Here is a 27966-nt window from a genome sequence, read left to right as displayed (position 1 = left end):
AGCATTACTCAGAAACAGCTTCTAAGATCTGATTTAATAAGAATCATCCTGTTGTGAAACTTAATAAAAGCTGTTAATATAACTCTTTTAAGAAGAAACAAATTTCACATGATACTATGATGACATAAGTTCATTTACGTAGGAAGAATTAAACAAAGGTGAGGCTAAGATAGGAAACATTCAAAATCTTGTCATACAACTTATACGGCATTCTAAAAGTAGAAGATTTTTTTGTTTGGTTTTACTCACTAGTTTGCTTTTTAATTCTTGAGTTTATTCTATTTGGAAATGAGGCAATATTATTTATTTAGATTTAATAACTATGGATATGCTTTCTGAATCTATAAAACTACTTAGTTTTAGACTATACAACTCCAAATATTTAAAGATAAATAGTCTTTGGGTTTGTTATGCTGGCAACTCAATATTCAAGAAATCCAAAGTTAAGTTATTAGCCTATTCCTGTAAACATATTAAAAAAACATACACAGAATATTCCCAATGTCTTTATCTCTTATTCATTTTAAACAAAGCTCAGAGTCCAAGAACTTTTAAATCCCTTTTTTTTTTTTTCATTAATTTAATTCAACGGTCCTCACTTTAATGGTAAAATCTCCAACATAATAGAATCTTGAAAAGCAGTACGGGGAATTTAGACAACATGATGGAGATATTTAATGGAAACTGCATCTTATTTACTGCATTTGAATATATACATTTTCCTTAAGATAGCCTTATATATATGAGCAAAATAAGGATATGATTCTTAATCTACCTTAATTTGCAAAGTTTTCTCTTCTACAGACATACCTGAGCTATAATGAGTTGAAATAGGTTTCATGAACATAAGGAAGGGAGTAGGGATAGAGAAGGACTGGAAGAATTTGCTTTTATAGATATCGAAAATTTTCTGAACATAGGAAGTAAATTGTTTTTATATAACTTAGTACTTGCTGAGAATGATACCAACTTTGATTTATACAGTAAATCCATTGCAGTCAATGGAAGTAAAACACTTTATAAAACAAGAAAATATATAATTCCAGATGCTTATACTGTTACTATACTGTATGCTTAAAGTGTAATGGCACATTTGCATTATAACTTAAATAGTGTGAGTTACTTTACATTTTAACCCATGTTTTCATTGTGTTCTCTTGCTAGCCTGAAGATTCAACCTCTAGAATGATCTCTGAGCAAGCATTGTCAAAAATAATCTACATTGATTCTAATGACTATTAAAAGTGTATCTTAGATTGTTCCTCTGTATCTACTAGAAAGAAATTGCACCAAATGTTTTTTTTTTTTTTTTCTCTCATGACAGACTGAGAATTTTATGGAACTGTAATAAAAGTTGCCTGAAGAATGTCACAACAAGATCACTATGAAGACTGAAAGGAAATATGTGTTTTGTCATCATGAGAATTGAATTTTAAAAATATAGTGACAAATTCTTCATCGGGGGGGAAAAAAAAAAAAAAAAAACCAAACACCAAACCACAAAACCAAAAACGACAAAAAACCAAACATACCTTTCTTATGCTGCTGATACTGATGCTGATCCTGAGATCATGAGAAAAACATGAATTGTAAAAGTCAGTGAACTTATCCAGGGAGTCTTTAACCTCAAAAATTCATTTGAAACAAAAGTAGTAATTAGGAAAAATATATTCTTACTTTATTCTTTCAAAAATAATTTGTTTACCCTAAAAAATGTCATCATCATCATGTTTGATGCAAGGATGAAGTTTGTTACTGAATCTGTTTTCTTCAAAATTTTTCAGAATTCTTCATTACCATTTGGAATAGAAAAGGAAGAGCAAGCCTAACTAATGCAATTTTCTTTCTTTTTTTTTTTTCTTTTTTTTTTTGGTTCTTTTTTTCCTAAGGAAAGACAGTCAATCAGAATGTAAATTGTGTATTGAAATTACCATCAAGATGTGCTTAGTTAGCTCAGTTTCAAGAGAAATTGTGCAACCAGAGCTGGTTATTCATGAAGTTTTTTTTGTAGCAAAATCAAACACTTCATTGGATAAGTAACCAACAGTGCTTTCACAGTCTGTACACTCAGAATAGTAATCAATGTAACCAACACTTGCCAATTTCTCTTCAGTTGCTCTTTCAGTGTAAATAAACAAATGGAAAAATCACTTACAGGTAGCTAATGACAAACTTGTCTGTTTTCTCTGTGTTTAAATGCCTTGAGAATTATGCTGGGTTAGCTGATCATATGTTTGGATAGATGTTTACATTATTATTATCATTAGTAGTAGTAGTAGTAGTAGTAGTAGTAGTAGTGGTATGTTTTTCATATTAGGTGATGACAGTAAAACAGCATGAATGGAGGTAACACATCTTTTACATAAATAAATAAACGTAACTCAATCCAAGACCCTGAGAAAGAAACTTCAGAAATGTTCTTAAACTATTTTTTGTCAGTAAGACTTAACTATATCCTCTGAAGTCTGTTTCATGGCAGAACCTCTGCCTATGTGTTATTTGCTATATCTGTAAACCAGCTTGACCTGTGAGTAACCAGAGGTGCAAGATGGTCTGTGTGTTTGGCAAACACTGATGTATGATATGGGGCATCAATATGCTATCATAATAAAGTACATTTTTTTTTCTCAACTTTAAGGTGAGCCTGAAATTGTTTAGTGATCTGGTTAGCCATAAGAATTTTCTCATACTCACCACATATTTCCTTTATATTAAGTTAAAAATGAACCATTGATGATATTATGGTTGCTAGTGAAAGAATGCTTATGAAGGAACAATTATTTGTGGGACAATAATTTTTTTTTGTACTGAAAAGTCTTTTCATTTGCCTGTGGGATATGACACTCCACAGCACTGAAGGTAGGGTAGCAAGAGCTAGAAATTTCATATGAACACAGTTAAACAGCATGATTAGACTTAATTGCATGATGCAACTGGGAAGATAGACGTAGGGTCCTGTGATTCAGACTTGTTAGTATAAACAATGTTTAATGATGGTTTTGAATATGTTGAGGTAGAGCTGTGCTTTAAACAGAGGTAGGATTCCATTAAGCAATGGCATAATATGATTTCCTAAACATGACTAGGGAATGTTGGTGCACCTGTAGAAAAGGCAAATATTTGCTGAGAATGAAGAAACATAACATTAAAAATATTTTCATTTAATTACAAATAACTATCTGAACAAAACATTCTGAAAATTGTCTCAGAAGATGAAGAGGGTAATATACTTTGATTTGAGTACGTTCTAAAACTAGTCCTCAGTATTGTTAAAAGATGTATTAAGCTGTGGAACTAATGGATTTAAACCTTGGCTACTGTGTAGGGACTTCCTGAAAATCTAGTTAATTGCACAATTAGATTTGGACATTTGCCTTAAAGTGATGCAAATTGTTTTGTCTCTAAGAGCTATTTTATTAAAAATTTTTTCATCAATATTGTGTAATTGTTTCATGACCAAGTGGTATAACTGTGATATCAATTTTGAGTGCCACATTCATTTATCATTTAATATAAACCATCGACTTGATTATAAATTAATATAAATTATTGTACTTGATGACTTGATTATAAATTAGTGGGTACCATTACCCACTCCTGTATCTGAAAATCCCTGTCAGACATCCTCTAATGAGTAGTTTCGTAGATCAGCCATAGACTTTGAGCATATGTGGAGTGCAAGAATTAACCAACTCGGATGATGCTTTAGGGCCTTCTAACATAAGCCATCTAGCTTTGTTAAAATAAGATAATAAAAGCATTCTCTCTTCTTCCTAAAATGGAGGATGTATGAGAGAACAGAATATTGAGGAGCTGAAAGAATATGTTGTTCAGCATAAAGAAGTCAGCGACTTCACAACCTTTTCACTTCATCAGTACTGTTACTGACAAAGTTTGGACTATTATACTATTTTTGGTGCTAGTAAAAAATTATGAACCACTCAGTTAAACGGTCAAATGTTGTCAAATGAGGTTGCTACAATGTTGTTAGTAATGTATGAGAAGGCTTTGTAATAAGAAAACAACCCACCATGATTAAGTTAGAAGTTATGGAATACCACATCTGCTGGTTAATATCTGTAATAATTTAATTTTATTAATTTTATTAATTTTTTATTTCAGTTTCCAAAGGTGCTTCCTAACTTAGTTATTGTAAACATAAGTGTGATTTCTTGTTATAGATTCATACAGATACTCATAAAATAGATTTTTTATTTCCTGTATTACAATATTTTCACATTTGACGTAAGTTATTGTAGCAGTATTTCCACATGCCATATTTTACAGATCAGTTTGGCCATCATCTGGTTTGTTTATAACCAATTTCCTTTCTTTTCTTCATAGAAGTAAGCACTAAGACCACTGTTTTTATTCAGTTATTCAAAAGCCTTCCTGCTGCCAGCTTCAGGCATCACCTGTTCCCAGAGAGGCAGTCTCTCCTGCCTGCTGCTTCCTACCAGACTCATTAAAGTCCACACTGAAACTACAGACAGTGGATTCAATGCAGTTCACTGACTGGGACTGGGCATAGACTAAGAATTCATTCGCCAAGCGAAAAAAAAGGAAAATATTTGTCCACTTAATTTGCCAAGGTTAGAACTGATGTTCCTGTTTATTTTCTCAACTTAGATGTCAGATGTCTCAGAGAAAGAGTACAGGAAAAAAAGTCAGAGAGAAAATCACTGTTTTTTTCACCTCCAACTCTGCTTTTTTTTTTTTTTTTCTTTTTTTAAATGACAGGTTGTTTAAAGGCGTGGTTCAGTAACATAGACAGAAATTTTGAAAGGGAATTTTCTATTTAATTTTATGTTCTTTGTTAATCAAAGTCGAATTTGCCCAGATGTTGTAGCACTGCATTGTGGAAAGTGAAGGTCTTAATGTATATGTGTGTGCATATGTGTTTATAAATATTAGTGAGCCTGAAATACACTAAGTATTTTGTCATATTTTAAAATCCACAGATGTCTTTGGACAATCAGTCTGAATTATAAATTATAATAACTATAAATTACACATAAAACCCTGAGAGTGTATAGCATACACTGACAACGTGGGATTAGACTACAAAAGAACTTTTATTTGTGTCAAAAGGTAATATCCTCTGTTAGACTGGTTACTTGGGACAGAAGCCTATCTCACCTTGTCTTTACCAAACAAAAGTCAAATTCCCAAAGAAATCTGTTCATCATCATTCCCTTTTAGGTTTGTGGAGGGAGAAGACATTTGCCAAAAAGTAAGCCATACCATTCTAAGATGGATATGTAAAGTACCTGGTATAAGTAGGTGGTCTAAATTGTGGTTTTGGGGAGTTTTTCCTCTTTTTTACTGTATCACAAGACAAGACAACTGGATCAAGATAACGTTAGAAGTGAACCTGTTGCTTGTCAAACAATATTGTGGCACACTACTGCTACCTCCATAGGATGGAATATGGCCAGAATTAAAATTGATAGTTTTGGAGGTTGGGTTTGATTTTGTTTTGGTTTTGAGATGAAGGATGAGAACACTAGAAAGACAATGATCCTTTCTTCAACGCAAACATAAGCTTTTATTCAATTTGAATTTAGAATATGCTGCAGAGAAAAAACAGTGATGTAAAGTGGATTTAACAGAGGGAAAATGAGCATGTATTTTTCACTTCTCATATGTTAATGAATAAGTGGCACTATGATTTGTTACAGATGGAAAAACAGATAATTAATAGTTTTAATTCCACTTGCCAGATTTCTGCAGTTACAGAAAACTGTCACTGATACATTAATCAAATATTCTCTGTGCCAGCTTACTATGAATGTTGGAATCTTGTAATTATCACTCACTATTTAAAGTGTTTAGAATACATTGTTATCAGTGCAATGATTTGCCACTATAATAATAGAATAATTGCATCCAAATGTGATTTCAGCTTCTCACAGTTATCTTTCTTAGTGGTTATATTACCTGAACTAATTCTTTGTCTGAGATCTGCAGTCTAGTTATTTATTGTAATCTACTTTTTCTGTGTAGACAAGCTCTCTCAAAACAACATGGATTTGCTTTACAATTTCAGGCTTAGAAAACAGCTTTTGAAAATATTTGAAGTTAGTAAAGGTCAAGATCAGTAGTACTTGTGGGTGCAATAGAGAAAATCCTTGGCCCGTGAGAGAAAAAAATTGGCAAACCATAAGAAATATCGATGTGGAGATAAGGAGGAGATCTTCATTTGGATGTGGAAGCATTTGCATGTGTGTGAATGTAGGAATGCAGTGAAGTCCAGATCACAGATCAGGAGTACAGCTATTTTCTGTTTCCCATATTCTGTCTTTCTTGTCTTTGTGCAATGACTTTCATCATGCTAACAGACAAAGATAATGAGCAGAAGCAGCATCAGCCCATGTTTCCCTGACATGTGGTTATGCAGAGTGGAATGCTGAAACTAGAGGACAAAATCTTGTGACAGAAATAAACTGTAATCTGGCTGCTCTGCATGGGATTTCCTCTTTCATTTCTGCATGGTCATGTAATCTGTTGGTAAAGATGACCTAATTTTTCTGTGAAGCCCCACAACTGATTCAACATTTCCACTTATTTACTGTTTATGCTTTTGGAAATTTTGGCATAGACTTGTGTTCTGTACCTACATTTAAGACTCTTGTGATGACAATATTTGTAGCTAATTTCCACAACTTGTGATATTCAGAGGAACAAATATGAAGCAGAAAGGAAAGAAATAATGGCCACAGGCAGCTGGACGTTTGTTTGCTACTAACACCTTTACCGAGCAAGCACTAGGACTACTAGTAATCTGTGGATTGTAAACATTTACTTACCTCAAATAAGTTTTCCATTGTCCGGCAGCATGGAAAAGATTATAATTGAAGTACTGTAGGAAACATTGACCTTATTTAACTGTAATTTAACTGTAATTTACATTTGACCTAATAATTAATTTTTACTTTCTCCTCAATATAGAAAAGTAGGCATTTGTGGAGCATGATGTAAATAACCTGATTAGATGTCTACAGTAGACCAAAAAGAACTAAAATATGAAAATTCCTGCTTCTCTACATTCACAACAGTAGAAACCTGAAGTGTCTCACATTAACAATGAAGATGTCTTCGATCAAGCTAAACAAAGCTCACTTCCATTGTCTGTAGTCTCAGATTAGTCTCACATTGCATTCAATACATTTTTAAAGGTCACCTAGAATTAACTATTATGCATTATAATATATATTACTTTTACATGTGATGTGTTTATATAGAAAGAGATATGTAGCTTTTTTTAGGATAAATACAGTAACAAAATAGCAGTTTTCATTATTTGCTCTGTTTTTCACTCATTCAGAACTTGGGCAGAATGTTCAGCTCTGTCCTCATGGTATTTACTGTTTCAGCAGTAATTAAACCATTGTTGTGTTTTAACCCGTCAGGCAGGTAACCACACACAACCATTTGTTGACTTCTCCACTTCTAGTGAATGTGGGAGAGAATCAGAAAAGAAAAAGATAAAACTCATGGGTTAAGATAAAAACAGCTTTATAGGACAGGGAGGATAATGTTAATGATAATAATAGAATATATAAAACAGTAATGCACAATGCAATCATTCATCACCCATCAGCAAATACCCAGCGAGTTTTGAAATAGCTGTCACCCGTCCCCAGCCAACTCCTCTCAATTTATATACTGAGCATGACAACATGTGGTACAGAATATCCCTTTGGCCAGTTTGGGTCTGTTGTCCTGGTTGTGTCCCCTCCCAGCTTCTTGTATGCCTCTTTGCTGGCAAAGTATGGGAATCTGAAAAGTTATTAATGTTGTATAAGCACTACTTAGCAACAACTAAAACATCAGTGTGTTAACAACACTATTCTCATACTAAATCCGAAACACAACACTATACCAGCTACTAGGAAGAAAATTAACCCCACCTCAGCCAAAACCAGGACAACCATTAATACTTTTAACCACAAGGCACTGATATACAATGCCAAATTTGATAAGAATTTGGATTACTTTCAGGGTTCTGTTTCCTACTGAGCATTTCAAATTAGTTTAATCTAAAAGTTTAAATATGTTTGCCCATCAGCACAAAAGGCAGAGAAGTATGCCTAGGAATAAAGGAAAGGGAGTGTTCCAGAATATGTGTTTACCTGTTTCCCTAAAACAGTCTAGCTATGATGGTACAGGACTTTAGATAGCTAGTGTCTGTCTGTATTCTATTATTTTCTATCAGTGTTTTAGCTTCAAAATTAGTGTTTGTACAATGCCATTTATATAATCCTCACTATATGACAGCAGTAACATGTGTCCAATCTTTTTTGATAGACTCAGAGAAGACAAGTCTCTATACAAAATTATTCACATTACATAACTCCTATCCACCGGATAAGCTATACACTTACAGAATTTTCTAATAAGATTTTCTTAAAAACTATACTAATAATCAGAAGGCTTAAAAGCTCAACAAGAAATAGCTAGGTATTAAATTTACAGTTAAGTTTCAGAAAAATTTTCAGTTTTACATGGTCATTCTTCGCTCACAGAGCTCATTTCATCTGTACAAATAATAGTTATCCACTGAAAATATAATCATAAGCAGATGGACTAAGATAGTTGGGCTATTGTTATTACTTACTATCTCAGAGCAATGCATTATTTCAGGCTGATGAAGAAGGAAATATGAACCTGGAGCTGAAGGCTGACAATTCCTTTCAGAGCTCGAAAAAGATGAAAGAAGGCATATGTTTTTTCACCTGAAGATTTCAGGCTTGGAAGGGGGGGCAGGAAATACAAAATGTTTGCACGTAATTTTTTTCATGTGAACTATAAACAAATGACAGATGATAAACTTGTGTCTAGCACGTTATAATTCAAGCAATGTTTTACACATCCAACTGTAAGAGAAGAGCAGCAGTATGGACTAGAAGTTCTTAATTTGTTATTATATTTTTATTTCTTTTTTCCTTCTTTGCCTACTGAAGGTCTTTTCAGAGTTTACAGAAACTGGAACAACAATCTGATGCTGTTATGACTTTTAATATCATTGCAGAAATAGGTTAGGGATATAATAATTACATAAGTCTTTTCTGTAGTAGATTTGGGCTAATATCAAATCCAAAGCATTCCTTAAAATAATGTAAATGCAAGGCCTTTTCAAGATAGGTAACGGAAGAGGGAAAGAAAGGTGACAGTATAATGTCTTTCCAGAACTCTACTTTTAATGTTATAGAAAAATTGCATAAATGTCTTATCTCCCCAATCATGTAAGTTATAATACAGTAAATTCATTTTAAACAGCACCATAAAATAAATAGCAACTTTTTTTTTTTTATTGCTTTCAAGACTTTGTGCATATTTTGTACAAGGTTGTTATTATAAACCAGTTGCTGCTACTGAAATCGATATTAACATGTTCAAAGATCTCTCTGCAGGCAGAATAAAAAGATTCGGTACACCTGTGGTTTAAACTCAAATAATCACTCAGGGGTTAGTCTTCACTGTGATTGTTTTCTCAAGAGAATTGAAGGGATAAATTAATCTGAATGAAAACAGTCCTCAAATATCAAGCATAATTTTCTACACAGTTGTGATTAGATATCTGTGGAGGTGCATTAAGCAGAGGGTTATATTTCACTGCAAATTACTGAGGAAAGAAAATGTCTAACATTGATATTAATACAAGAGGTGTGAGGAGGAGCAGCATATTTTTTCTGACCATAAATCTAGAATGTTATAATATCATTCACACACTAAATATTTAAAAAAAAAAAAAAAGAAAAAAGAAAAAAAGACTGTGCTAGTTACCAAGAAGAAGAAAAAAATTTACTATGAGAAAAATTAACTTGATTTTAACTAAATCATCACACCTGCAAATTGTATATAGAAACAATTAGACTAGCGTGTTACTGATGATACTGTACTGGTCAGAGTAGAACTGTGCTATAACAGGACATTGTCAATTGTCATGAAAAATTCTTGTATTTTCTGATTTTTACTGCTATCACTTTAAAGTGATAAATTCTTAGCTTACTGGAGCCAAGAGCTGTTTCACGGTCTGTACACTTTTAGAAAAAAATAGAGTGCATTTTATTTCATTTAACAGCTTAGTTTATGCAGGAAAAAAGTGAAGTCATGAAATTGGCCTTTTATTGTTCTCAATATCATTCTAAGTGTGAAGAAATGTTTTATGCCTTCAAACAGAAAAACAGGAATTCTTTAAATTTCAACCAGTAAAAGGAGAACCGAAAAAAACACTTATAATTTTAAATAGCTTTGTGACTGTGTTTTATATTGTGTTGTGCTTTTTACTTCCAAAGATTCAGGACATGTATCTACGTTCTAAAATCTTAATTAGATAATATAACTCCACCACTGTAATTCTTACTGCTCCTCTTCATTGCTTGCTACTTTTCTGCTTTTAATATGATTTTTTTTTGTATGTTATGTCTTGTATCTTTACATAAGGTAGATGTTATCTTGAGGATAACAGGACCCATCCCTGCCAGACCTTAAATAAAACCACTAGAATATTTTTTTTCCTGTCACTGTCTTATTAGTAATATGTAGTAATACAACAGCAGCATTAAACCATTGGTGGTTGAGAGAGCAACATGATACAAATAAAAACCCGTATAGTTTATTGCTCGCTTAAAGATTACTAATAAAGAAAGAATATTTATTAAACATGGCTTGGAAAATTGAGCAAGGGGCCAGATGAAATTATCTTGCAAAGAACTTTTCTACAACGTACTTGTTTTCAAGCTCAGTCCAAATAGCTGCATATTAGTCCCTGACAGTTTGGAGGTAGTCAGAAAAATCCCTAAGTCTTCCCATCATTATCTTGATAATGAATAACCCATACTGGTTTTTTGTTTTGGTTTGGTTTGCTTTGCTTTGGTTTGATTTTGTTTGTTTGGTTGGTTTCGTTTTGTTCATTGATTTGATTTGGGTTTTGTGTTTTGTTTTGTTTTGTTTTTATGTAGTGTTCTTTGAAATTTCCATTTCCTTACATGGACTGCCTCTGTCCCAGCAAAAACACACACTCTCACATACAACTCTATGAGAAACCTTCCTATTGAAACTCCCCAACAGATAAAAACGTCACAACTACCAGTAACCATCACATAAGCCTTGTGCATGTGGGGTGGAGTCCAGCAAGTATGTCCAGAGTGCACTCTTTCTGACGTGTTCTTTCTTTACTTTCACAAATTATCATTTTAAATGTTCCTTCTTATGTACATTTATCATATTCCCTAGATTTCATATACAGCTGCTCACTGTATCCTTTTATTCAGTTATATTCAGTTCCTTACAGCTCTTCTGTACTTCCAGCTCTATCTGCACCAGTTCATGCCTCTGTCACAGATTTCTACAGTATTGATTAACTTGCTCTGATGTGTTGTTTTCCCATTCTGTATTTATTGCAGATTAAGTTGTCATTTCAGTGGCTTTCTATTTTCTACATTTTGAAATGTAGTAAGTTTACCTTACCTTAAACTCATTGTGTTCTTAATTTTCTTTAAACTTTTCCATCAGAAATGAAATTATTTGGTGATTTATTATTTGACATTTGAATTATATTACATAAAAGCAAGACAGTCACATATTTTTCATGTGTTTTTTCACCTTGCAGATTTTAAGACAAATAGTATACAGATTTCTACCTTAAATAAAGACATGTATGTGTGTTCAAGGTTCCATGTCACCATTTCACTACATTGCAAAGCCAGCTTTAGTAATAAAGAATAAACAGTTCAGTGGTAACAGAGATGTACTTATTTATATAGAGTTGCATAAAAAATGACAGAGGAGAAAAAGATATTCTAGTTTAATACTAATTTTTATTTCATTTACAGTTAAAGAGTTGTAAATTCAATAATAGAACTTTTACTCAGTTAAGAGACTTCACAAGAAATAAATAACAGAAATAGAAAGAAGGCAGCAGATCTAATTTTAGAACTGCCACTCTTAGCTGAATCCTGATGTGAACCTAAAAACTAAACAGGAGCTACTGAATTTTCAAAATCATGTATATTCTGCTTTATATGAAAGGGGAAGTTTTACAGAGAGCAAAAAGCTAGCACATATGATAAATGATCCATGAGAGAACTATGAACTCAAGAAGCTGTGGACCTCATGCCTCTAAAAATAATTCAGAGAACAGAAAACGACTCAAACATTGAAAAAACAGGCATGCCTTCCAGGGCTGACAACTGCTTAAATGCCTCTCCAGTACTGAGTTACTGTCACGTTGAGCAACAAATTCAAACTGCTCAGAGACTGCTTTATTTATGAGGAAGTTACTGAGGAGCTGGCAATCGTGAGCATTGCAGCTGTGCAATCTGACAAGGCAACTCTCCACTGTGCCCTTGCTTGTCTGGAAGTCAAGGCACATCAGCACTCTCTGAATGTGAAAGGATCATCCGAAGTGAAGGATTCATAATGTAACATAAGAAATGTTCCTCTCCAAATAATACATTAAGTACAGTGAATGTTTATAAGTCAATGAAAAAGTGACAGAAGGAAAACAGTTCTTTAAAACCAGCTGATCTTCCTATCCAAATAGCTACTACATACAGAGAAGAGCTAATCTTTCGATTAATAGTTCCTAATATAAATTGAAAAACAAATAACAACATCACACTTCCTCCTCCCAACACTACACATAAAAAAACCCAAACAAACAAACAAACAAAAAAACCAACACAAACTTAAAAGTTGAAGGTAGTAATACCTAATACATTGTGTCTTCATTCATACCACTGACTTTGGCTTTCAGCTATATGATGTATCAGCATGTTTACTAAAACATATCATGGTCCTTAGTTTAGGTTCAATGTTGATAATGGAAATTAGCAGCCCTGGCCACTATCTGTAGAAATTGTTACAACTTCTCCTGCCATGCTAAAATGGTTCTTTACAACTAATACTGAGTTTGGATGTAAATTTGAGACCCAGATTACCATATGGCAGAAACGAACCTTACTCACTGGATTTAGCAATCCAGAGGTTTTAGGTCTCACTGATTAAAAACAGCAAACCTGTCAACATTGACATAACCAGAAACAGTATCATATATTGCCATATTATGCATCTTGAGTCTTGGTTTGTTTGGCTTGCTCAAATTATTTTCCCAATACATGCTCAGTATATCACACAAAGAGGACTCTGCATGAATAGTGGTTATTCTCCAAGAATTCCATAGAGCCAGAAAGTCAGTTGATCTTCACACAAAAAAGGTAAGATGAAGAACCACTAAACCCCCTACTTTGTCTCTGAAATAGGTAGAGCTGGCATCATTGAGTATGTCTCAGCAGATTGAAGGGCAACAACATCCTATCTCAGTCTGAGAAAAAAAGTTGGTCTGTTTGTTTCCTGACTTTATCACTTTTTGAATTGCCTCACTGTCTGCAGTATTCTAGCCTATTCTCCTTGGCAGTGAAAGAAATGTCTTTCCCCTGTTATTTCACAACATGGATTTCTTACAGCTTTTGTTGCAGGACTTCAGAGGAAAGATAAAAGGAAAACAACCAAACCATAACAAACAAACAAAACAAACAAACAACAACAATATAGTATTTTAGTTCTTATTTAAAGTAAAGGAAAAACCCAAGAATTTAAATGTACAATATTTGATTGCTGACAATCAAATACTGGTCAATCACATGGAAGCTGTGAAATAACAGACCTTCAGTTGTACAACTGTGCACAGAATGAAGAAACAAAACCACCGAATCTGGAATTTCCTCAAGGAAGAGTTATGGCAAAATATTATGTTTGTATTTAGTAATGCATCTTTCTTTAGAGAATGTCTCAGGGGAGATGTGTCTGGGGAGATTAAACATTGTTTGGAGAAAGCATCTAATGGTACACTACCCCTTTGACTGGTCAAAGCAATTGACGCACAATTAAAATGTTCAGTCTCCTTCCTGACCAGTAACTCGAGTGGCAGGGCCCAACATGTGCACAAGGCTTTTGAATATTTCCAAAGATAGAGACTCCACAACCTCCCTGGGAAACCTATGTCAGTACTCAATCGCCCTCACAGTCCCTAATGTATAGAGGGAACCTTCTGGGTTTCAGTTTGTGTCCATGGTCCCTTTTCCTGTCACTGGATGCGGCTGAGAATAATCAAATCTATAGATTAATTTCCTGGTTTTAGCAAATATATTTGAATAAGAGTGCAGCGTTTCAACTTGTAAAGCCTACTGATAATAAATAAAGTATTATTCTGAAATCCTTTATTTATTGAAGCCATTGACACAATTGAAACTATTTCCATAGAATAAGTTAATGGTTTATTAATATGGAAACAACACTAACAATTTAGGAGTTTGTAGCCAGCTCTCTTCTTTAAATCAGCTTAAATATAGTACTTCAAATGTTCTCACTTTATTGTAGTATTGTCAGAGCTGAAAAAATGATTTTCCAAATTATCCCCACTGCATCCTGTGAAGACAATTTTTACCCTGCAGTTTTCATTCATTGAAGGATACAAAGGTTTAGCATGTAAATAGAAGCTCAACTGAAAATAAAAACAAAAAACAATAAAAACTGGTCTTATCTAGACACATTACCAAAATAAGTGGAGCAAATCAGCATTGTTTTTATGCATCTGGTCAGACCAGTAATTTTATAAAGAGATAATATATTTTTACTAGTTTGGTATTATAATAATTCCTAAATTAATGAGCTTGCTCCTCCACATGATTTTATCGCATTCAGGATTTTAATATAAGGCCATCCACATCAGTATTGATTGCTAATAACTAAAAAACAGAATTCCAAACAAATTTTCAGTAGTTTTGCTGTTGGAAAATAATATAGCTGAGATGGTAAATATCAGACAAATCCCTTCGTTGATGCATGCTGAGAATTCAACAACAAGAAATGAGACAACTAGTTCTCAACAACGATAAATATGTCCTTAAATATTTGGAACCCTGAGACTAAAATTCATGGTTTGAACCACAAATACGTTAACTTCAGTCTCCCCTTGGAGTTCAAACAATAACCTCTTATTTTGAAACATGATGAAGAGAGATATTGGAGTTTACAGTCTTCTCATTAGAATATTAGTCCAAGAAAAGAGAGACCTTGCAAAGTTACCTTTCCATAAGTACAAGTTCATGAAGTGGCCTCCCTGCTCTTCAACTTTATCTTTGCTCTGACACTCAGACGATCCTTGGAGACGGCTTGTATCAACTGGAAAATGTCTTAGACTAAGAAAGGTACACAATTTATCTGTCTTGAGGCTGGCATGAATACACCAATCACGCCAATACACACTCTTATAATTATCATGACAGTACCATTACCATCGGTACTGTGTCCATACTGAGTTCATCCTTGCAGTGTGTGTCCCTGATTTAAATCGACACACCACAGGGAGGCATACAGATGTTTCATTTGTACAAGTCTGAGTATCAACACAGGAAGAAGGTAGGTTTCCAAAATAACTAGCATCTAATAAAATTAGTTGTGTTCTAAAAGAAATATGTTTCTAAACCTTAAATATTTAATGAAGATTGTGAAGATTGTTCCTTAGAAATCCATTGCTAGATTCTATTTGAATGACACTATATGCTTCAGTTTTCCTTTGATAACTTTTAATTTTAGACATACTGATTATATGAGTCTATATCAACCAGTAAAAACAAATCTGCAGTTGTCATCAAAGCAAAATATTGACATGAACCAGCTTTTTACTTTGTAAATGCTAATTATGGTAACTGCTTCTATCTTAATTCCCCTTTAGTTCATTTTTTCTCTCATCATGTAATATAAATGCAGTACCTTTAGAACTGACTGGGCGAATAGTTCTTGCAGGTAGTGCATGGCACATATGTGTGTGGCCATCTAATTCCTAATAATTTTTAACTGAGGTTAGAAATTGACAAGTTTGGATCAGTTTTGACCCTTGAAATCCTTTTCCTTCAGCAGTGCTGAGTTCCAGTTTGTGACTGGAAACACTGGACAGTAAGCACAAAAGAAGATTTACTCTGCACTGGTGCAGCCTCACCTGGAGCACTGTATGCAGTTCTGGGTGCCACAGTATAAAGAAGACATTAAGCTACTGGAGAGTGTCCAGAAGAGGGCTAAGGAGTTCATTAAGGGTTTGGAGAGGAAACCATATGAGGAGTCAATTGGTTTGTTCATCCTGGGGGAAACTGAGGGGAGACCTCATTGCGGTCTACAGCTTCCTCACAAGGGAAGGAGGAAGGGTAGGAGCTGAACTCTTCTCTTTGGCGACCAACCCGAAGGAATGTCAGGAAGATGTGCCAGGGAGGTTTAGGTTGGATATTAGGAAAAGATTCTTCACCCAGAGGATGGTGGAACACTGGAACAGGTTCCCTAGGGAGGCAGTCATTGCCCCAAGCCCATCAGTATCCAAGAAGAGACTGGACAATGCCCTCAGATACATGATGTGAACCGTGGAGTTGTCCTGTGCAGTGACAAGAGTTGGACTCAATGGTCCTTGTGGGTCCCTTCCAACTCAGGACATTTTATGATTCTCATACATTAACACTTATCGTATCTTTTTTACACTATTGTATCCCAGGAATAGTAGCTCAGAAAACCAGTGTTGTGAAGAGGGAGTGTTCCCCTTTGACAAACACTAATTTACTCTTTTTGAAGGACTATAAGGCTCTGTGAGAAATCCGGGAGTTCAGTTTCTTTTGTTTGCAGTATATCCAGAGTCAAAATTTATTTGTTTAAAACCTAAGAGAAACAATATATTCTCTTTGGAATATGAAAGTTATTGATACATCTCTCAATCAAAAGTCATTAAATAATTTTTATTCAAAATAAGTATCTATTCCTATAGATTGATGTATTCTGATCTATTTGTGCGTGTGTTAAAAAGCTTTATTTATATTTCTTGTGCAGTAGCTAATGATAAAGAAATACGGGATAAATACAATTTAAAGAAGAAGCAGAGGAAGTTAAACATTTTTCATGCTTTAAAAGCAATTTTATTCTGTTTGATACTACTGACACTGTTGTTTAGAAATTATACAATGTTCTAAGTGCTATGGGTTTTGTTCTATTAGTTTTATTTTGCTTTTCATATAAGGTTGATAATTTTAAATTGAACTTACTGGCAATTTATAACCTGACAATGACAGTTATGCTACTTGATTTGTAAAATACAATTCCTTCTTTATTTTTTTCTGATTTTCTGTTTTGATGAGGTGCATTTATGATAATTTAAAAATATAGCTTTAACTGATGTGATGTGGTGGTTTTATAAGTTGGTGTTTGTGATTGCTTCATTATTTACATAGTAAGCCATTTTAAAGACAGATTATGCTAAACAAAAACTAATAAAATTTCTGTATCATGTCATCCTTCATTCTGTATATTCTGCATTTTGTACAGGAAATGGGAGATGCAATTTGTTGTTTAAACTGTAGAAAATATGTATGTAAGACTCAGTGGGAGAAAAATGTGGAAATCTTTACGGAAGTTAACTTAGAGAAGAAACATACTAGATATCTTAAAGATTAATATGCCACTGATTTAAAGACTAGTACCTTGGGATAATCCACTTACATGCAAAATAAATCAATCTATTAAAAAGAGATATCTATTTTGGCCTGTAGCTTATTACTCATAAATGTAGAACTGTAAATATTCAGGTTGATATTTTTGTATTAGATTCATATTTTACATCAGCATCTTATTTGTGTCTCTTTTTCCAAAGTGTGAATTAAAATCCAGAATTTTAGAAGATACATGCTTTGCATTTACAAAATAAAACAAAACCTCACCAACAAATAACTGTGATACATAATTCTTTCTAAGTTCTAGTGTATATGAACTTCTGAATAGAGTTGTTCTATTGACAGGAATAGGCAGGGATTTGTCCATATTTATCTATGATATAAATATTTGAATAAACCCAGTTCACAGGTAGATATGTCCATTTTTTACAGACTTCATTCTGTAGTATACACTTAATTCTAAATTGCAGAATTTGGACTGAGTTTCATAGTAATGTTTTCTTCATGGCAGAAGAAATGTGTTAGGAAGATATAATAAAAAAAATCCTGTTAATGACGTAAGAAGTTTACAATTCATTGTAACAGGCAAGTACTGAGGTTTCTGGAATAAAGGCGTACTACCAAGAAGATCATCGTTCTTTGGTAAAAAAAGCATAATTTTAGTTAAAGACATGAAAAGGTAACATAAATCTAAAAGATCAATTTAAAATGTCTGAATTGAAGGGGAAGATGATAATAAACTCCCTTCTCATTTAGCATATATAATTTTTTATAAAAGTAAAAGCTACTGATTTATTATTATTATTATTTAACAGTATTATATGAACTATATCTAAAATATAGTTTTTGTTAAACTTATTTGGACAATTTTACATAAAGGTGTGATTGCCAACTTACCATCATCTTTATCTCAACCTTGCAGGAATCTGTGTCTGGTCATACGAAAAAGCTATTCAGTGTGTTACACTGTTCTTGACACAAGTGATTGCAGTGATTTGCTCACTGGCAGCCTCATGAGGTTCAACATGGCCAAGTGCAAGGTCCTGCACCTGCATCGGGGCAACCCCTGGTATCAATACAGGCTGAGGGATGAAGGGATTAACAGCAGCCCTGTGGAGAAAGACTTTTGGATCCTGGTGGATGGAAGACTGGACATGAGCCGACAAAATGTGTGTGCAGCACAGAAGGCCAATCATATCTTAGACTGCATCCAAAGGAGCATGCTCTTTGGTCAAGGGAGGTGATTGTGCCCCTCTACAATTCTCTGGTGAGATACTAGCTCGAGTACTGCATTCAGCTCTGGAGTCCTTAGCACAGAAGGACATGGACCTGCTAGAGAGGGCCCAGAAGAGGGCCACCAAGATGATCAGAAGAAATTAACACCTCTCCTATGAGGACAGGCTGAGAGAGTTTGGGTTGTTCAGCTTTGAGAAGACTCCGGGGAGACCTTGTTGTGGCCTTTCAGTACTTAAAAGGAGACTATAAGAAAGATGGAGACAGAGTTTTTCGCATGGCCTGTTACGATAAGACAAGGGGTAACAGTAGTAAACTAAAAGAGGGAAGATTCAGGCTAGACATGAGAAATCTTTTTTTTACAATGAGGGTGGTAAAACACTGGAACAGTGGAATATCTCAGTTTTCCCAAAGATGTGGTAGACTGGATGGGGGTCTGAGCAACCAGATCTAGTTGAAGATGTCCCTACTCGTTGCACGGGTATTGTACTACATGACCTTTTAAGGGTCCCTTCCAACCCAAACTTTTCTGTGTTTCTGTGAGTCTATGATTCTGTGATTCTATACTGAATAGGTACAGAAATAGCAACAGGGATACCCTTATATTGAACTTATTAAAGACCCGCTTCCTTGCACTAAAAGTATTTTAGAAGTGGAGGAATGGAGGGAGTACCCTGCTCTGTACAAAGGCAGAAGGAAGAAGCAAAGGGTCCTGTCAGAATCAGGAGAAGGCACCATTTAGGGTGCAGCGTGTGAGTGATTTGAAGTAGCGGGTAGTGGGTAAGGACAACAGAGCATGAAGCGCAGTAAAATGTGCCAATAAACACAGAACTGAATTAAACTTTGAGTGAAGACAGAATGTAAGAGATTGAAAGGAAGTAGACCATAAAGTTAGTAGGAGACAGGGAAAGGCTGTAGGCATTTGACAAGTGGTCATATGACGTACACAGCGTAGACGGAGCTCCACAGTCGCTGAACTGCACAGTTCTCTTAAAAATCATCAAATAACTTTTGTTTCTTTTGTGCAGAATCTTTAACATTAAAGTGGGGGTCTCTGCAGGAGCCAACAGCCTTAGAAGATAATGTTTCAGCCCCATGGTATTAAGTTATCCCATCTCTATACGAACACTAAATAACTAAGCCTGCACTCCTTGTATTCTTTCTTTCTTCCCATATGCTTAACTCTCTATCAGCACTGTCACAGAGGCACCTCGAGGCTAGTTTAAGGGACAACAGGGTCCAAAACAACTTTTATTAAACCGGTGAGAAACAGGGTTTTAGCACTCCAAAAGTGACTTAAATATAGGTTCGGGTATCAGTTGAGGAAAATTATTAAGGGGCAGCAACTAGTACAACAGGAGGTCCACAGTGTGCATGCATGTGGCTTCACCCAAAACAATGCCGGAACCACCCCTGAGTCCCAGAGGAGTACACAGTTGCCTGAACACGGTGCGGGATTATTCTTAAAGAGATATAGGTACTCGTAGTGAGTACGGAAAGTGTACCCTCGCGATTGTGCGAGGGTAAATTTATAATACACTCGCAATCCTGCGAGGGTTAATTTACTTACACGTGCAAATATGCACGGAATACTACACGTGCTTATACGGAAGCACGGGAGGCAAATACACTCGCGATTGTGCGAGGAAATAAAGTTACATTCGCAACTGTGCAAGGAAATAATTTAAAGTACGCGTGCAAATGTGCACAGAATATAAATACACTCACGATTGTGCGAGGAAATAATTTTATATGTGCTTGTATTAAGCACGGGAAGTTACACGTGCATATGTGCACGGAAAGGATAAATATACTTGCAATCTTGCGAGAAGTTTTACTCACACACATGGCGGCAAGGCAAGCAGAGTCTCCATCCCGGGGAGGGGGGCTCTCAGAGGCAGCATCTTCAGCTCGCGCTCCGAGAGACCGGCGACAGTGGGCCCAGTCTCGACGAGAGAGTCCCGTTTTCATACTGGCTGATCAGACCTGACTGTAGGCATTCTAGAAGCTTCTCTGCACCCCCACACCGTGTGTGGGGTGCCCCTGAAGCCTCCAAACATCCCCCACACTGGTCACAGGTGCCCAGCGGCTCACTGGCGCCTTGGCAATCCCTTCTCCTAATGGCCCTGGCCAGGGTGCCCTGGGGCCAAGCAAAAGAAGCTGTTAGTCTCACATAGAGAGAGAGGGAGATGTGCCTACTCCTTCCATGATGAAGGAGGGAGGGGGAGAAAGGGGGGTTTGCATTCTGCCACAAGCACAATTTAAAATAATAATGTGCAAATAATATAGGATGAGGCCCTCAAAATACACATTAATTGTTACTGCTCCTGATAGTACTGCAGCATATAGTATTTGAAACTAACAATATTTTATATTCCTTTGTGGCTCACTTCCAGTACAGAATAAGAACTACTTTATAAAATATAATAAAAGTTGTTTGTTGTTTTTTTTTTTTAATTTATAACAATAAAAAAGATTAAAGTTTAATATTCACTATCTCAGAGAAAACTTCTATCCAGGTAATACAATTCAGACAACAAAACAAAATAAAACAACCACAGTCTAAATTGTTTATTTAGTAGATTTTAAATAATTAAGTGATTTAAAAGCCTCTTCTACACTTTATATTATAGAAATTATATAATAATAAGAATTTCCGTTTGATCTTAGAGGTTTTGAAGTAAGAATTGTTCACCTTATGAGTAGATATTTTATTTCTTAGCGTCTAGAACAAATACTGCAACTAAAAATATTTTCTAATCTTCATAAATGCAAATCTTTAGAAAATATGGCATTTCTACTAAGAAAAAAAAATCTTTTAATGTCTCTCTTTCATTTAAATAAACTTATTTTTTGTTGTTGTTAAACCTTACTTGCTGCAACTTACTAGTCACTTTCCCCAAAAATAAGACAGGGACTTATATTAATTTTTGCTCCATAACTTATTACTTTTTTACATGTATAGCTACCTGGACACTATTTAAAATGACTTTTTTTATGAAGTGTAAATAGGACTTGTTTTTGTAGTAGAGCTTATATTTTGAGCATCCTCAAAAATCCTGAAAAATTGTGTTAGTGCTTATTTTTGGGATAGGTCTTATTTTTGGGGAAACAGGGTATCAATTTTAATTGATTTTCACTTTTAAATCTTTTGTGCACTTCAAGCTGAAATTTATTTTTTTTTCAAACTTATATTTGGAAAGTAAAAATGTGAGTTGAATGTGAACAGTATAAGCTCATTCTCCCATGTTTTCATAAGAATGACTGGTTTGGCTTAGGCAACTACATTACCTTTTTTTTTTTTTTTGAAAGGTAGAATGGGTGGGAAACATCAGTGCATAGTTTTCTGACTCTCATGTTCTATTGTCAGGCTTAATGAAGAGTCTATATACAATCATGGTCAAAGCCTTGTACCTTGCTTCAGAAATTGTGATTTAGTAGAATATAGAAAATAACTGTTATTCAGAATGATCTGATTACTGAGATGTCTTTGATGATCTATTGGGTAGAAAAAAAAAAAAAAAGAGACTTATTATTCTGTAAAATCTTTGCAATTTTCTGCTTCCTATAGCACAAAAATCATAAATGCTATATAGAGACAGAAAGTATGCACATTTGTTGGGAGTGGGTATTTTTCCCCAAGGATGGATGGTTTCTTTTCATTTTGACTTAAGTTTGAAACTTTTCTTCAATCACATCAAAACTGTAAGCATATACATAAAAGTCAATTGCTAATATTTTTTAAATTTCTGAGTGTGTGAATTCAGATTCTCAGTTTAATTTGACAAATTCTAGGACTTTCAAAAAAATTAGAACAAGAAAATTCATCAGAAGTAGATTTCCTGAGAAAATATTTAAATAAAATACACCTTTTCTTGAACACAGTGTTTCAAAATATCTTTTCTTAAACAGCTCTTCTTTCTACTTAACACCAAAAATCAAGTCAGAAATAAAAAAATGGAATAAAGGGTTTGCTGGAGAGAAGTCCTTAGGAATAATAGTCTTCAAAGTCTGGTTCCTCAAGATTTTAGAGGGAATCACTATTTAGCTCATTGTTTAAGACCAACCATTTCACAAGAACATTACCTCTGCAAGGCTAATTGTTTTCCAGCAGAAAGTGTCTCAATTAAATACTTCTTTTGGCTTTCTGCTGCAACTTAGACGTTGTGATAAATTGCACAGAGAATGTGTGTATGCTATGCAGCTGACAACAAGTAACAGTTTAGTAACTTTCCTTTCATATATTTTTAGTGGAGATGTAGTTTTAGTAATTTAGAAACATTCTCATTAGGGGAAAAACAAAATAAAACAAAACAAAAAAACCCATGAATTTGCAGTCACTAGAAATGATGAGTCTTTTTCACAGTTCATAAAATATCTCCATCTAGTCTTTAGTACTAGTTATTTATTTTATTAATTGTTCATCTTCTGTATTTATCATTAATTTCAACTCACTAGAAATGAGAGTAACAGTGCAGGAAATAAGGGTTGAGTAGGTGAGTGCTGAGAAAGTTTGGCTTAGATGACCCTTATGGTCTCTTCTAACCTGGTATTTGATGATTCTATTCACAAATCATTTTTTTTTTTCATGTTCTTTCCTGCTACTTTCTTCCTTATGGACCTGTAGGACATCCAGGTTCAAGTTCTCACTCTTTGAAATTTGGAACAGGTTAAGAATTTTTTTTTTTTTTTCTAAACTGCATTTTTATGGACTGTCGCAAACTTGCTTATAACACACATAGTAGCAAACAAGATTTCCAGGCAGAAGCCTGTGTTTTCCCAGATACTTATACAACATCCTTTGCTACTTATAGATGTGGGAGATCTTAGAGTTTTACATTCAGATCACTCCTACTTTTTACTTTTCTGTTACCATGGAAGGAAAACCTCTTTTTGTCATTAGTAAAAACTTCACAGAAAATATCACAAGAACATAACTTGGATCTCTTGGGACATATGAGAATTTTTTCTTTAGACTATTTCTTAGAAATTCTTCCCTTAGACTAGGGTGTGAGGTTGGGAGGTAACCACAGAACTAAAGCCAGAACTGATCATAGCATTTCAATAGTTAAGAAAGATGGTAAAGATCTTGGTCAAAAAAAGGTGACCAATAAGAAACCAGAAAGATGAGTGAATAATGTCCTTTGGAGATTTTTACAAATTATTATTATTATTATTATTATTATTATTATAATATTACAGACTTTAGTGGAAATATGATGTTGCCTTTTTTTTTCTTTTTTTTTTTTTTTTTTTTTAATAGACCTCACAGAATCATAGAATCATTGAATGTTAGGGATTGGAAGGGACCTTGAAAGATCATCTAATCCAATCCCCGTGCTGGAGCAGGAACACCTAGATGAGGTTACACAGGAGGGCATCCAGGCAGGTCCTGAATGCCTCCAGAGTAGGAGACTCCACAACCCCCCTGGGCAGCCTGTTCCAGTGTTCTGTTACCCTCACTGTGAAGTTTCTTCTCATATTTAAGTGGAACCTTTTGTGTTCCAGTTTGTACCCATTACCCCTTATCCTATCATTGGTTGTAACCGAGAAGAGCCTGGCTCCATCCTCGTGACACTCACCCTTTATATATCTGTAAACATTAATGAGGTCACCCCTCAGTCTTCTCTTCTCCAAGCTAAAGAGACCCAGCTCCCTCACGCTTTCCTCATAAGGGAGATGCTCCACTCCCTTAATCATCTTTGTTGCCCTGCGCTGGACTCTCTCCAGCGGTTCCCTGCCCTTCTTGAACTGAGGAGCCCAGAACTGGACACAATATTCCAGGTGTGGTCTCACCAGAGCAGAGTAGAGGGGAAGGAGAACCTCTCTCGACCTACTAACCACCCCCCTTCTAACACACCCCAGGATGCCATTGGCCTTCCTGGCCACAAGGGCACAGTGCTGGCTCATGGCCATCCTGCTGTCCACCAGGATCCCCAGGTCCCTTTCTTCTACACTGCTCTCTAATAGGTCATTCCTCAACTCATACTGGAACCTGGGGTTGTTCCTAGCCAGATGCAAGACTCTACACTTGCCCTTGTTATATTTCATTAATTTTTTCCCTGCCTAACTCTCCAGACTGTCCAGGTCTCGCTGGATGGCAACACAGCCTTCTGGCATGTCAGCCACTCCTCCCAACCTCCCAAACTTGCTGATAGTACACTCTATTCCCTCATCCAAATCATTGATGAATATATTGAATGATAAAGGCCCAAGTACTGAGCCTTAAGGCACTCCACTAGACACAGGCCTCCAACTAGACTCCACCCACTTCTTTCCTTCAGCCAGTTTGCAGTTCACCTCACTACCTGGTCATCCAGACCGCACTCCCTCAATTTAGCTGTGAGGATGCTGTGGGAGACTGTGTCAAATGCCTTGCTCAAGTCAAGGTAGACCACGTCCACTGCTCTGCCATCATCCATCCATCTTGTTACATTCTCATAAAAGACAATGATGTTGGTCAAGCATGACTTCTCTTTGGTGAAGCCATGTTGACTGTCCCTAATGACCCTCTTATCCCTGATATGCCTTGAGATGGCACCAAGGATAAGTCATTCCATCAGTTTCCCAGGGATGGAGGTGAGGCTGAGCAGTTTGTAGTTACCCGGGTCCTCCTTCTTACCCTTTTTGGAGACTGGAGTGATATTTGCTTTCCTCCAATCCTCAGGCACCTCTCCCGTTTCCCAAGACTTGGGAAAGATGATGGAGAGCAGTCCAGCAATGACCTCAGCCAGCTCCCTCAGCATCCATGCGTGCATCCCATACGGACCCATGGATTTATGGATGTCCAGATTGCCTAACTGCTCCCTAACCCAGTCCTCATCAACTGAGGGAAACTCCTCCATTGTCCTGCCTTCCTCTGGGGCCTCAAGGGTACGGGGCTCCTCAGGACAGCCTCCGACAGAATAGACAAGGAAGGCATTCAGTAACTCTGCCTTCTCTGTATCTTCTGTCACCAGAGCACCCACCTCACTCATCAGTGGTCCTACATTGCCTCTGGTGTTAGTTTTATCTGCCACGTATTTGAAAAAGCACTTCCTGTTGTCCTTGACCCGTCTCACCAGGTTTAATTCTAAGGAGGCCTTAGCTTTCCTAGTTGCCTCCCTACACCCTCTGACAACAGCCTTATATTCTCCCTAAGTGGCCAGCCCCTCCTTCCATGATCTGTAAACTCTTCTCTTCCACTTGAGCTTACTCAGTAGCTCCCTGTTTAACCACGCAGGTCTCCTGGCTCCCTTCCTTGACTTCCTATGTGTCAGGATGCTCTGATCTTGTGCCCAGCAGAAACAGTCCCTGAACACTAACCAACTCTCTTGGGCCCCTTTACCTTCAAGCAGCCTTGCCCATGGGATTTCCCTTAGCAATTGCCTGAAAAGGCCAAAGTTTGCCTTGCTGAAATACAGAGTTGCAATTCTGCTTGCTATCCTGCTCCTACCACATGAGATCCTGAACTCCACCATCTCATGGTCCCTGCAACCAAGGCAGCCCTCAACCTCTACTGATTCAACCACACCCTCCTTGTTAGTGAGGATGAGGTCCAGCAATGTACCTCTTCTAGTCGGCTCCTCCACCCTTTGCATCAGAAAGTTATAATAAGCCTATTTTCAGACTGAAAAGGGCAGTGTTTTTCTCTGTGTGTCTCCTTTCTCTGAAAGTGATAAAAAATCTATCCTATATCTGAAATAATTCCTTTTGAAAAGGTCAGCAAAATCAATACATCTTTGCAATGTTTCAGGTGTTGGTGAAATGTATTTTTTGAGGAAAATATTTCAGCCAATACTAGTATGAATATCCTGGTTTTACTGCTGGTAGATTCTCAGATAGCTTCCATTGCCACCGGAGAGCTGTTAGTGGTGCTCAGAGAGTTACTGTACTCAAAACTGAGGTAGATAACTTGGATGTGTCTTCTTTTACATCATTGTTTATGACTTAAAGACAAGTAAAACTTAACACTTATTTTTAATAAATAGTTGCCACAAAAAACACTGGCAATAGCAACAACCTCTAAAAAGACTAAATTAATATCATTTTCCTGATAGTTTGTTTGGGACAGGCAGCGTTAATTTTCATTATCTCTCAGTCTTATGATTTGTGTGATAACAAATTTTGCTCCAGCTCACAACACGAGATGGTACCTCATTCCAGTCGGACTCTCAGAGACCTCTGAGTTTATAGCCATTTTTCTTCATTTCTGGAGGAGTCAGGGTTTTTTCAGAACTTGTCCAAATATGCAGCACTCACTTCCAGCCAAAACACCCGACAGATTTCTCCAGTTTTAAATCTGGTGAAAAAGCTTCTCTCTTGGGAGAGGCTTAAAGAAGAAATATCAGATGACAAGTGCTAGTTGCATCACTTAATGTGACATGTACAGATATCATGAGAATATAGGGCAGAGGACCCTGCAGAGATGAGATGCAGGTTCCTGCATAGACCAAAGTAAAAGCTTAAAAATTGCTTTACTTTGGCTTATGTTATCATTTTTATGTGTTTTTTTGTTGTTTTTTTTTTTTTAACACTAGGAAAACAGCTAGAGAATATTTTTCAAATCAAAATTAAGATTAGCTCTGACATTTCTAGGTCTTCTATGGCATGAGCCTGAAGGCTGTCGCTAGTGTGGTTAATTCACACAAACAGTTTTGTTCATTGCTATGGCACTCTGATAGCATCTTTGATGGACTCTGACAGCTTCCTACATCCCTGTATTCTTTTGTCCTTTTCATAGCATCCTCTGTAACCTTCTTCCACTATATGAAGAATTCAATTTTTCTTTCTCATTTGCAAATGTAGGGGTTAAAAAAAACCACTGTTAATATATTTTATATGGTTTTCAGCAGTGGATATCTAGCCTGCAAAATGGACAAACACCCATTTCTTTGGCCTGCTTTCTCCATTTCTCTTTCCCACCCTGACTACCACTGTTCTGTGAAGATGGATTTTAAGCTTGTGGAATTATTTCCACTTCATTTATAAAAGTTAGGGAAGCTTAGTAGACATTAATGCAAGATTGTAAATCAGACATCAGCATATAGCTATCCATCTCTCTGTTGTTACTATGAAACTTACAAGCAAATACATTTTGAGTGAGTTATATGGGGGAAAATATCACAAATGGTTTACTGACAAAATTAAGTTTTAGGATTTTTATTTATGGACATCAAACTGAAGAGATAACAAGTAAAACATTATTGGGAGGGGGTTTTTTTTGTTGTTGTTTTTCTGTTGTTTTCCAGATTTCTCACTA

The sequence above is a fragment of the Patagioenas fasciata genome, chromosome 1, assembly GCF_037038585.1.
Source record: "Patagioenas fasciata isolate bPatFas1 chromosome 1, bPatFas1.hap1, whole genome shotgun sequence".
Taxonomy (NCBI): Eukaryota; Metazoa; Chordata; class Aves; order Columbiformes; family Columbidae; genus Patagioenas; species Patagioenas fasciata.
The sequence above is the reverse complement of the archived record's forward strand: the minus strand, read 5'-3'. Positions refer to the sequence as shown.